Below are 12191 nucleotides of genomic sequence, written 5' to 3'. Positions count from 1 at the left end.
CTCTCCACTAGAGGGAATTTAACCTAGAGAAGTTAGCCTTAACAAAATAGGGACTTTGGTCTCATTGCCACCACCGTATCTGCAGCCCAGGGTAGCTGTATGATACATATTTGTTGGCTGAATTAACCGATAAATCCTGTAGACCTAGTGAAGGATGAAGCTGGATTTGAATCCAAATCTGTTTGGCTTCAGAGTCTATCCACTTCCCACTCTAGCACGTTGTTTTCCAGCTGGGCCTAGTGTTTAATATCTGAATAGATAGCAAATATCCAGGCTTGATGCAAGATATTTGATTAAAAACACATTTAAGTTTTGGCAAATAATTGATTCTACTAAAAATAAAAGCGGATTGCTTCAAAGATTCCATAATATTGTGCTTCTCTTTGCCAGTGAATAAGTGACCCCAGTTAACAGTCAACTGTCATGCTAATGCTAAATATTTGTTATATTTTTATAGACTTACCAGATATTTCACTGACTTGGAGCACTTCAAAAAGTGATTCTTTGTTAGGTTAATTTGAATTGTTGTAGATATATAATAGTAGGAAAAACAAGTACTTTGTTTTTAAAGAAATCTTTCACAGTCCAGCGTTTTCCCAAATTTGCATTATCTTTCCCAACGCTTAGATGGAATTATTGAGGCTTCACTGACTTTTTAAACTTTTTCTCACCAACAGATGTGTACAGTTGTCTCTTTTTTGGGGGTATGTAAGCCATCATGATTTCAGGAAACAAGGCCATGGTTGAGACATTTGAAGGAAAACAAAGTGTTGAAGAGCAGCTGACTGCATAACTAAGAAATCAATCATTGCCCAGGCTGCTTTATTGGCATAATTGGCAATGATTTATAGAATGATGGCAGGAGTCCAAATGGGCATGTGTATCCTTAATACCATTATAGCACTCTGGCATGGATCTTATTCAACACGACATAACTGGACTGGGGACGAAGTTTTAGAGACACCTATTTAAATTAGCTAATAACCAAGAAGAAGATATTGCCCATGAGTTTATTTTGTCTAATAGTGTGAAAATTTGTGAGATATTTTAATGGAATCCTGACCCTGAACTGCGCTTAAAGCAAATCAGTCAGAAAATATCTCTTGAATGCTTGTGTAATATCTAGTGTTTTGCATATATCTAGTGTGATATTGCTTTATTAATCAACATTGCCACATGAAAAAAAGTTATGTCCAGGAAATAATTATGGCTGTTGAGCGCCGAGGACACAGGAAGGGATTTAGAGGCAGTGAGTATGCAATTGGCCAACTGATAGATTTGGTTCATTTAAAAGGAGTAATGGAAGGTTTATCTACTGTGCTGCATCTTGTAACTTACTTGTTAAATTTATTCAGGAAAGATGGCTTTAGTGATTTTTCTGGAAACTAACTAGTGGGTTGTGAGAGATAATTAACAAAACTTCCTGTTTCTTCTCTTGGAACAGATGGATATTTTTGAAATGCAGCAGAACACTGAGCTCAGTTTGAGGGCATGCATAGTTGAGTTGCTTCTATTTGTATAATGAGGTGCTACTTGCCTGTATTCCAGAGGTCTACAGCCTTTTATCTGCAGAGTCATACAACTGGTTTCCACGGAACTAAGCAGCTAAATGTAGCAGCCAACATTGGCTTCAGAACCTGACTTTTAAGGACACTGCCCCAAAGCAGCTTTTTTCCCCCTGTTGTTTTTTTCTACCTGATAAAACACATCTCGTCTACCTTATTATCCTAGCTATATGGGTGCCAGCATTTGAAAATGGCCTAGCTCTCTGGATGGAACTTATTGAAAGGGCATATATGAGGCAAACGTTCATTGCTAAAGTGTCAAGGTGTGGAATCTAGAATCAGTAAAATTGTTAAAATATGAGGTGGGGGGAGAGAGAGAGAGAGAAAGGACAGGCTGTGCACAAAAATTTCCCTGTTGATTCAATATTCAGGTGAAAACTGCTCCCTGTGATAAGTCAAGGTTTTGGCAAATGTGGATGATGATAGCAGAAAGCAGGGGATTTTAATGGAGTTTTCATGTTTCTGATAGATTTCTTACACCCAATGTAGGCACACATTTGGTTAATAACTCTTAAAGTACATTGCATGTTTATATATTTGTCCTTCCTGAGAGGAGAATTTGCCACGAAGCTAATAAAGCTTGGCCCTTTATTTGTGAGGATCCCTTCCAACTTCTTACAAGGAGGAAAGCTAGGAATCTGTATATAATTTTGTATTCTGTTTTCTTAAAGAGTCCCTTTCCTCTCCCAAATGAATGAAGTTCATGTCCAAACAAACTGAATCAGCTCCTGTTTGTAAGAAGGAGGTAGAAAGAGTTTCTGGTTTTTAGAAGATAGTGATGTCTCAGTAGTTTCCCTGGGAGAAGGAATGCGGGTCAACTTAACCCACTGTCTTTAACTTAGCTTGTTCATTAAATAAGAAGCCCAGAGGAAAGGATGGAGAGATGTACAGCCATGGGATTACCATGAAATTTGATGGCTATTCCATTTCACTGTCATTGAACAGTAGAGAAAAATATGATGGGGGCTTATGAAAACTGCTTTGGGTCGTAACTTTGGACTACGAGCTCCTTGAGGGCAAGTTGAAATGAATGTTCCATTTGTATTTGGAGGGGTGGTGTCCAGCATCAATATTTAAAACAAGCCATTGTGGCTCGTTTAGGTAGCCTAGGTCCTTAATTAACTAAAAGAGAAGTAGAGTTTAAATTGCTTCAAGCCAAGTGATATATTTTCCGACTTGTGCACTGTAATAAAGAGGAGGAATACACATTTTGGGTAAAACGCACACAGAGTCCATTTTCTTGTTCCGAAAACTTGGATAGCATATTTATTATTTAAAGTCCAAGTCCTTACTATGATATAAGCTGTAACATAACTTTTCAGTTTTTTTTTTTAATTTTTAAAAAAAGTTTATTTATTTGAGAGAGAGAGCAAGCACATGAGCAGGGTAAGGGCAGAGACAGAGGGAGAGAGTGAATCCCAAGCAGTCTTGATGCTGTCAGCACAGAGCCCAATGCCAGGGCTCCATCCCACGAACAGTGAGATCATGACCCGAGCTGAAATCAAGAGTCAGACACTTACCCTACTGAGCCTCAGAGGTGCCCCTGTAACTTTTCAGTTTTATCTTCTGCCACCCAGCACTCCTGCTACCCAGGTTCCCTTCTTACCAGGATACACAGCAGTTCCAAATATTCTGCTCTGTTTTCACACTGATTCCTGAGGCTGAATGCTATTACCTCCTACCGGCCAAGTACAGTATCTTGCACGCAGTGAACCTGTAATGGAAGTTTGTGACATTATTATTTCACCTATGAAAAAAAAAATCAGAACTTGCTCAAAGCGAGTATGAAGGATTTGCTTCTATACTGAGCATAGTTTTTTTTAATGCTTGTTTCAGAAGGAAGTCCACATTCTTAGATATGGAATACTGGAAATAGTTTTGAATCTAGTCTTTGCTTCCTTCTCCAGTTCCATTTCTTACCATCTTTGCTTGTTGCTCACTGCTCCTGGCCTTCACACGCATTGTTCTGAACACCTGGAATGTTCCTTTTATCCCATCTATCTCAACTTCCTTCCCTTTGCTAATTTGTGCTGGTCCTTTGAGGATCACTCAGCTCAGGAGTCACCTCCTCAGGAAGCTATCTATCACCTAGATTCCCCCTCTGCCTCCATGGGGTTCACTGTTCCATTTATATGCTTTAATGGCATCTTATGGTTACTCTACAATAGCAATGGTGACTTTTTTTTTTTTTGAAATTTACTGTTTACTTAATTGTATTTCTTCATTAAACACAATAGTTCCTGAAGGGCGTGATGTCTTACTTACTGTGGTATCCCTGGACAAAATATGGTGTTCAGCTCTAATATTTATTGAATAAATATATTTCAGTTATCTATAAACAACTAGTTATGAGAGTTATAGAGAAATATGTTTTGCCTACATATCCTTGAGTTCATCAGAAGAAGCTTGCTAAAGTGGAGAAGTGTTACTATAGAGCACTTATGCTGCCAAAAGTATAAGTTAGATGTCAAGAAAATTCTCATACAAAGTGTAGGCACACATCCCTTCTATGTCTCCTGAGGAAGAAAAAAGCTGTCTCCTGCTGTTGCAACTCTTATAGTAATACGTTAATATCGCAGTGGGTAACATGTCTTAAAAGAATCAGAAATTGGTCCAAGGACACAGGGAAAATTGCTACTGAAAATCATTTAAGTTTTTGTACAGAGAAGCTTTTATGATATCACCTAAATGAAAAAAAAATGTTTTTAAAGCTATATATCAAGAGCTGCATTCTACATGAAAATGAAAAATAACAACAGAAGAAGAAGAATAGCACTCTGTTCAGTTTTTTTTCAAAGAAAAGAAAACCTGGGTGTATTTTGCCCTTTGTATCCTGTTTTATAGTGATAAAATACTTGAATACTTAAACTTGTGCTTTGGTGTTACTTACGTTGTACAACATATTCTTATATTTAAAAATAGTACTGCTGAGAGTATGGTGCAGCAGTTTAATTTCAACTGTGTTACCCAAGGTAAACTTCAAGTTTTCTAGCAAGATGGCAGACTGAACACACAGGTCTGAAAATAAAATATAGTAAACACAAAAGAATAAACCAAAAGAAAAGGAGGGATGCCATCTGTAGATGAGTTATTTCAACAAATTTCTAAAAGATGAAAGGAGAATAGAAGGCTGTTGATGGCTTTTTTTTTCTTTTCCTTTTTTCTTTTTGAGAGAGAGAGGAGCAGAGAGAGAGGGAGAGAGGGAGAGAGAGAATCTTAAGCAGGCACCATGCCCAGTGCAGAGCCCGACACAGGGCTCAATCCCACAACCCTGGGAATATGACCTGAGCAGAAATCAGGAGTTGGCTTAACTGGTTGAGCCATCCAGGTACCCCCTTTTTCTTTTTTTAATTGAGAAAATACCAACCCAGGACACTTAAGCAGGGACTGTGACAATGGAAAGAACTGACTTGCCAGGAAAAACTCTAAAGGAACTTCAGTTCAGAGTTAGCAAATACAGTGCACCTGTCTAGTTATTTAACCTTAACTAATGGGTGTTTTTGAAAGACAGAACAGAGGGAAGGAAATTAACCAAACATTAGAAGAAAAATATCCAGAGCTGAATATTTGGTCTTGAAGAATCCCACCCAGGGGCACCTGGGTGGCTCAGTTGGCTAAGCATCTGACCCTTGATCTCAGCTCAGGTCATGATCTCGTGGTTCTTGAGTTTGAGCCCCACCTCAGGCTCTATGCTGACAGCGTGGAGCCTGATTGGAATTTTCTCTTTCTCTCTCTGCCCTAAAAAAAAAAAAAAAAAAAAAAAGAAAGAAAGAAAGAAAGATCCCACCCAATGTTGAGATGATTGCAAAAAGAACTACCTGTCTAAACATAGCATCATGACACTTCAGATATCAGAAATAACCAGTATGTCCGAGAAGCTTCCAGAAAGAAAATATAGGTCAAAAACAAAGGAAGAGGAATAAGGCTGATAGGTGGCAATCCCAAATGTATGGGGTCTTGAAGACAATAGAGCAATACAAAGCCTGCAATGTTCTGAGAAAAAAAAAATTAGAACCAATCAAAGTATGAAGAGAAAACAGACTTCTTCAAACATCTAGGGGCCTGGAACATTTACTTCCAGGCACTCTTCTTGCTTAGAAAATTATGGTGTACTCTAGAAAAATGAGGGTAAATATCCATGAAAGAGAAAAATGGTCATAAAAGAAACTGTGGCATTAAACCAAGAGTCTAGGGAAAAGACATTGCAGCATGAGAGTTTGGCTGGAAGCTTCTGAATCACCCTGGAAGCATGACTCAAGTAGAAGAGACACATCTTAAAGATTAGAATGGGTTAAATGCTGATGTCATGAATGACCAGGTGAAGCAGGCACATCTCTTCTCTTTTAAGAAAACAGAAAAGAGAATTAGAAAAGGGGAAACCAACCAACCAACAAACAAAAAACAGGAAAGTCACAACCCAAATAGGAAGCACACTAAAATGTAGCATGATTCTATCTCTGTAGAAATAGAAGAATGTAATGCATTTGACTTGCGTGTTATGAATGTTTTCCCTTGAGTTGCCTGGGATATAATACTGGATCCTGTATCATATGGGGTTTGGTTACAAGTAATAGATAAATATCAGAGGTTTAAGGAAGATAGATTTATTTCTCTCTTGCATGGAAGAAGGAACTTTAGGGCTGATCCAATAGTCTCAAGATCATTGAGAAACCCATGATCTTTCCATCTTGTTGCTCTGTCAAACTCCACCTATGGGTTCCATGTAATGGTGATCGTGAGAAAATCTCACATAATAAACTATTAAAAGAGGATGCTTCTGGAATTAGAGCTAAGATGCAGAGTGTCAGAGCAGCAGTTATTTCTTATTATAAACTGTTCATTATATTTTTATTTTTTTTACCATGTACAAGTATTATTTTGATTAAAAGTAATACAGAGGATGAAAGATTAGTAAAGGGAAAGGCTCATTTTATATTCCTTTAGTTCTAATGCTACCTTCTCAAAGAAATCATGCTGATTGCTTTTATGAAATGCCACACTCTAGTTACCACCAAGAAACTCTCTAGTTCATTATCTTGTTTTTATTTTTTTTCATTAGCAGTTATCCATATCTGCAATCTTGAAATTTTATTTATGTGTAAATTGACATCTCCTTTAGAATTTAAGTTCTATAAGGAAAGGGAAATTTTACAAATTGCTCATTTCTGGGACACTTGGGTGGCTAAGTTCGTTGAGCATCCAACTTAGGCTCAGGTCATGATCTTGCAGTTCGTGAGTTTGAACCCCACATTGGGCTTGCTGCTGTCAGCCTGTCTACTTAGAGTCCACTTCAGATCCTCTGTCCCCCTCTCTCTGCCCGTCCCCCACTTGTACTCTCAAAAAAATTGCTCATTTCTGTGTCTCCAAAGCCCGTAATAGTGGTTTGAATATAGTAGGCATTTAATACGTATTCATTGAATAAATAAACTCCCAAACAAATATTTAGACGTTAGTAGATTCAGAAGGAGATAAATAAGAAGGCTGGAAAGGAATTTTATCAGTAAGGAACCTATAGTTAACATTGGTATCAAAAAAACATTGTAAGAAATGGCTTAGCTCCAAGTTTCACAAGATATTGTTTTGGTTGTTGAGCTATTTTTGCAAAATGGTCTCCATGACTGAAACAAATTTGGAATGCTATATACAACATGCTATATATACCCTAGAAGATTTATAATATATATTGGTATATAAAAAAATTCTGATAGGAATTACCATAAATAAATAAATTTGCTTAACCCAGCATTGACATTAAACTCTTTTATGTCATAATCATTTTATTAACATGTTGTAGAGCTAGACCTCTATGGAACATATTTTCAGAAATGCTGCTAAATGTGTTACTTAAAGATCATGTAAGGCATACTTTATCTAAGTTTTGAGGAATTCAAAGAAATATGAACAGTACAGATTCAAATGTGGTGGGACAGTGATCGTGGGGTTCTTGTCACTACATGTGAAAAAAATATGAAGTTTTGAATTTGTCCTCATATTTCTGTCTACGGACCAAGGGTTGTGCTTGGAGAGAAGAGTTTTGGGATGGAACTGCATGGCTGGGTGTAGAAAATGGCTCGTCTTTTTCACATATCCAGACTGCATGCTGTCAGCTACTGACTATACTCAGAAGAGAAGCTCAGGGTAGTGCAATGCACAATTTTATCCTTTCATTGTTAAACCCACAACTTGGAGCACACCTAGTACAGTTGAGGCTTTATAAAGACAGGAGAAATTCAAAAGCAATCAGAAATATTTAACCATTGCAGTATACTTCGTACTCCCCAGAAACACTCACAAAGGTCTCCCAAGCCTATGTTTATTCCCAAAGATTATCAAATGAAGTTAATGTGCTTTTAAATTATATGTCTCTTTGATTTTAATTTTCTTAGCATATGGTGGGTTTTTTTGGTGACAATTCAAATAGGTGGTTACCTTGTAAACTCTGCCACAGCCTTATTATTATGTTATACTGATCATAATTCCCAATCATTTTGGTCATGTTTTTGTGGATATCTATTTTATGGATCATAATTATAGTATTAAGTACTTATTAAGTACTGCTTAAGGATTCTTCTCATTACTTCTAACTTCTGGGGTAAATTGAGATTAGTTTGTCTACTTCACAGTTTAGAAAACAAAAATCTTCAACCGTTCCAGTGAAATTTGGTCCATTAAAAAATCCACAACAGCTTTATCCAGTAATATCACATGTCTTCTTTTTAAATTTTTTTTTTTCAACATTTATTTATTTTTTGGGACAGAGAGAGACAGAGCATGAACGGGGGAGGGGCAGAGAGAGAGGGAGACACAGAATCGGAAGCAGGCTCCAGGCTCTGAGCCATCAGCCCAGAGCCCGACGCGGGGCTCGAACTCACGGAGCGCGAGATCGTGACCTGGCTGAAGTCGGACGCTTAACCGACTGCGCCACCCAGGCGCCCCAGCTTAAAGACTGTCCTATTTAAATGTTATTAACTAATTTGCATAGCAGCTAAAAGACAGCCCAGATAAACAGGCGTTTCTTAGTTGTTTGCTGAAGAACTGAAGTGGTTGACTCACTTAACAGTTAGTGATACTACTTTCCTGGGATTTTACATAAAAACATTATGTACATGGAAAAACCATTTGAATCTTTAGTTAGGGCTCATTCTAGACTGGCCTTGAATCAAATCCCTGACTTGGGTTTTGCAACGAAATTTTTCACTCTGAACAATGCATATATATACAGCCATTTGAAATTCCCATTTTTTTTTGTTGGACAAAACTGGTTGATTCTCAGCAACTTATTATGTCCAACCTAATAGAGGCAGAGTCCAAGAACCCTCTCAGTCCTATCTGTCCCTAGGGCAAACTAGTCTCACATGTCAGCCAGGTCTAGCTGATATCCATTCAGGGAGCATATTTAACAGTTTCATAAGAAAGGAGTGGTAGGACTTCTGGTGTAAAGTGGTAGGTAATTTTCTGAGTTTAGCAAAAAGACAAAACAATGTATTCATTTGGTGGATGAGTGAAAATGGAAGCCTAATGGTGTGACCAACTATCAGATCTTTGAATTGACAAATACCGCTTTTGACTGTTGTGCTGAAAAAACCCAGGTCAAACACCTTAGAGTACTTTAAAGAAAAACTTTCCAAGGCCTATCTTGTCTTTCTTTAGGCTAAAAAATATTTTAAAATCTGATTTTATTGATGAGTTACATTCTGCTTGAATGTCTTGAGTGTGGCAGAAATACTGCTGTGCAAATTCCTCCAAATTCACCGGGGTTGCTGATACGTCTGCACATGGGCTTGACACCAGGTTACATGAAATATGAATGTCCTGTCATGTTATTTTAGCTAACCTCAAGTAGAAAAGCATCTGAAGCATCAATATTTTTGGTCAGCCTTTCCTAAGTTTTGGTCACAGAAGTGAATGTTTCACGGTCCCTCCATAAATTATTCCATACATATCATGTAAATTATTACATAAAATATTACACATTGCAAGACTCCATGAAGCCTTGCAGCTCCACAGAACAAATCTGGTGTGTGAAGAGTGGAGAACAATGTCCCTTATTGCTGAACAAGAGAATGGCATGATAAGATCTCAACGGGAGCAGTGAGAATAAGAGACTGAGCCAGAGAGGGATTTGAGCAAGTACGTCAGTGTGGCACATTGTATTTTACAAACATGGAAACAACAATATCTTCCCACCCAGACTTCTTCTATAATCATGCCATGCCCCCATCAAGAGGTGGAGTGCACATTCCTCTTCGCTAGTTCCCCACCCCTAACCTTTGAAACTAGGTGAGTCTCTATGACTTTTTGGACTAATAGAGTTTGGTGAAAGTGACTATGTGACTTCTTAGGACAGGATAGAAAAACGCAGTGCCCTGCCCCCATAGGAATCTCGCTCTTGGAATCCAGACGTCATGGTGTGAGGAAATCCAAGAAACCCATAGAGAGGTCCACAAAGGAGAAGAACTGAAGATCATTGCCAGTGGTCCCAGTGTAGCTCCAACCAATAGCCGGCACCAACTTGCCAGCATGCGAGTGGAGCATTGTGCAAATGGATCACCTGGGGTGAGCTGTTACAGCTGATGCCACACTGAGCCACAAAGAACCATCTTCACTGAAGTTCTGGTCAAATTAGAGATTCAGGAGCAAAATAATGAATTATCATTGCTTAAAACACTATATTTTAGAGTGATTTGCTACATAGCAGTAGATAACCAAAACAGCTAATTTTATTCAGCCTTAATTGAGGCACAGACAGTGTAAAAGGAGCAAACTGTGCATCTTCCTCAGTATATTTCCCCCTTTGCTTTCTTTCACTGGTCTAAATCATCCCAGTTCTCTTTGCCTTTCCTTATATCACCTACTTATTTTTCATTGTTTTGATTACTCTTCCCTAAATCCCCTCTCAGGTTTTAAGACCCCGAGCTAGACACATTATGTTAATAAAGGCTTGATTAAAGCTGAGAGTAATTAGAGGATTAAGTGTAATTCCTACATTCTATTATCTTATTTATAGAACTTGATGGCAGGCTCTAAATTTCAACAGCAAGTGCTGAATTTAGGACTTAACCTGACACCAAGTTCTTCCAACTTCAACAGGCTTTAACATTTTCTGTTTAAATTAAATATTGCCAGCACCCAAAAAATTATATAAGACATGACAACAAACACTCACCTAGTCTGTCTTGTATCAACTTTTAACCTTCTATAGATTAAAAAGATAATAATGAATTGTAGATACCATTGACTAGACCTCTGTGATACTGTTCCCTCCCCCAGAAAAAATTACTGTTCTAAATCTTTCCCATGAATGTTTCATACAATTATGATATATGTATATATCAATAAATAATATATAATATTGCTTTGTTTTAAACTTAAAAAAATGCGTATTTATTTAGTTTGAGAGAGAGAGACAGTGAGACCGGGAGAAGGAGCAGAGAGAGGAGAGAAACAGAATCCCAGGCAGGCTCTACACCAACAGCATGGAGGCTGTTATGGGGTTACATCCCATGAACCGTGAGATCCTGACCTGAGCTGAAATCAAGAGTCAGACACCTAACTGACGGAGCCACCCACGTGCCCCTGTTTTAAACTGTTATAAATGAAATTCTTATACACCCTTCTGTGTCTTAGTTTTTTGATATATCCATTTTAGTGCCTATATACTTTATTATGTGACTGTAACCATACTTAATCAAATCTGCTGTTGATGAACATGTAGGTAGAAACAGATTTTTGCTGTTACAGATCATGCTCTACTGCACGTTCTTGTACATGTCATCTTATGCACACGTGAAGAAGTGTCTCCAAGGTTCTACCTGGAGGATGAATTGCAGAGTATAAGGATGCACACAACTTTGACTTTAGTAGGTATTGACAAATTGTTTTTTTTTTTTTAATGTGTTTCTTACAATTCAGTTTCCATCAGAATTGTTGGAAGTTCTTGTTCCTTCAAATTCTTACCAAAGTGTGGGATTATCAGACTAGGAAGTATGATAATTTTTGGCAATCTAATGAGTATGAAATGCAATTTTAAAAGTTTTGCATTTTGGGGCACTTTGGTAGCTCAGTCAGTTTAGAGTCCGACTCTTGATTTTGGCTCAGGTCATGATCTCATGATCCGTGAGTTCGAGCCCCTCATCAGGCTCTGTGCTGACAGCTCGGAGCCTGGAGCCTGCTTTGGATTCTGTGTCTCCCTCTCTCTGCCCCTTCCCCGCTCATGCTCTGTCTCAAAAATAAACATTAAAAAAATAAAAAAAAATAAGTTTTGCATTTCTTTGATTACTAATGCTGTTGAGTATTTTTTGTACATTCATGTTCTTTGTCTATTTCTCTAATCGATTTTTGTCCTTTTCCTATTCATTTATAGGATTTGTATACAAATCTTGCATATTAACTTTTTATTCATTATGTGCATTGCAAATACTTTCTCTCAGCTTCATAGATTGCATTTTAACTTTGGTGTCTTTTTTTGAACAGAAGTTTTAAAAATTTAATGTCAAATTTATTTATCTTTTCCTTTATGGTTTGTGCTTTTTTCTGTCCTACTAAATGGATCTGTTCCTTCCTGGAAATCATTAATTATCTTCTCTATTTTTTCCCCAATGATTGATTATTTACTTATTCATTATT

The 12191-nt window shown here is 37.6% G+C and overlaps 1 long non-coding RNA gene across 1 annotated transcript in view; it reads right to left on the bottom strand.

The window, feature by feature from the left end:
• Positions 1–3036: 3036 nt before the first annotated feature.
• Positions 3037–12191, bottom strand: part of LOC116738260 — a 28424-nt gene continuing 19269 nt past the window's right edge. Inside the window, exons 3-4 of the long non-coding RNA XR_004343978.1 lie at positions 3172–3279; positions 3037–3060 (exon numbers count right to left, since the gene is read on the bottom strand). This is a non-coding gene — a long non-coding RNA (uncharacterized LOC116738260). The remainder of the gene's footprint in view (positions 3061–3171; positions 3280–12191) is intronic.

The sequence above is a fragment of the Lynx canadensis genome, chromosome C1, assembly GCF_007474595.2.
Source record: "Lynx canadensis isolate LIC74 chromosome C1, mLynCan4.pri.v2, whole genome shotgun sequence".
Lineage (NCBI taxonomy): Eukaryota > Metazoa > Chordata > Mammalia > Carnivora > Felidae > Lynx > Lynx canadensis.
Note: the sequence above shows the minus strand (reverse complement) of the source record. Positions and strands in the feature narration are given on the sequence as shown.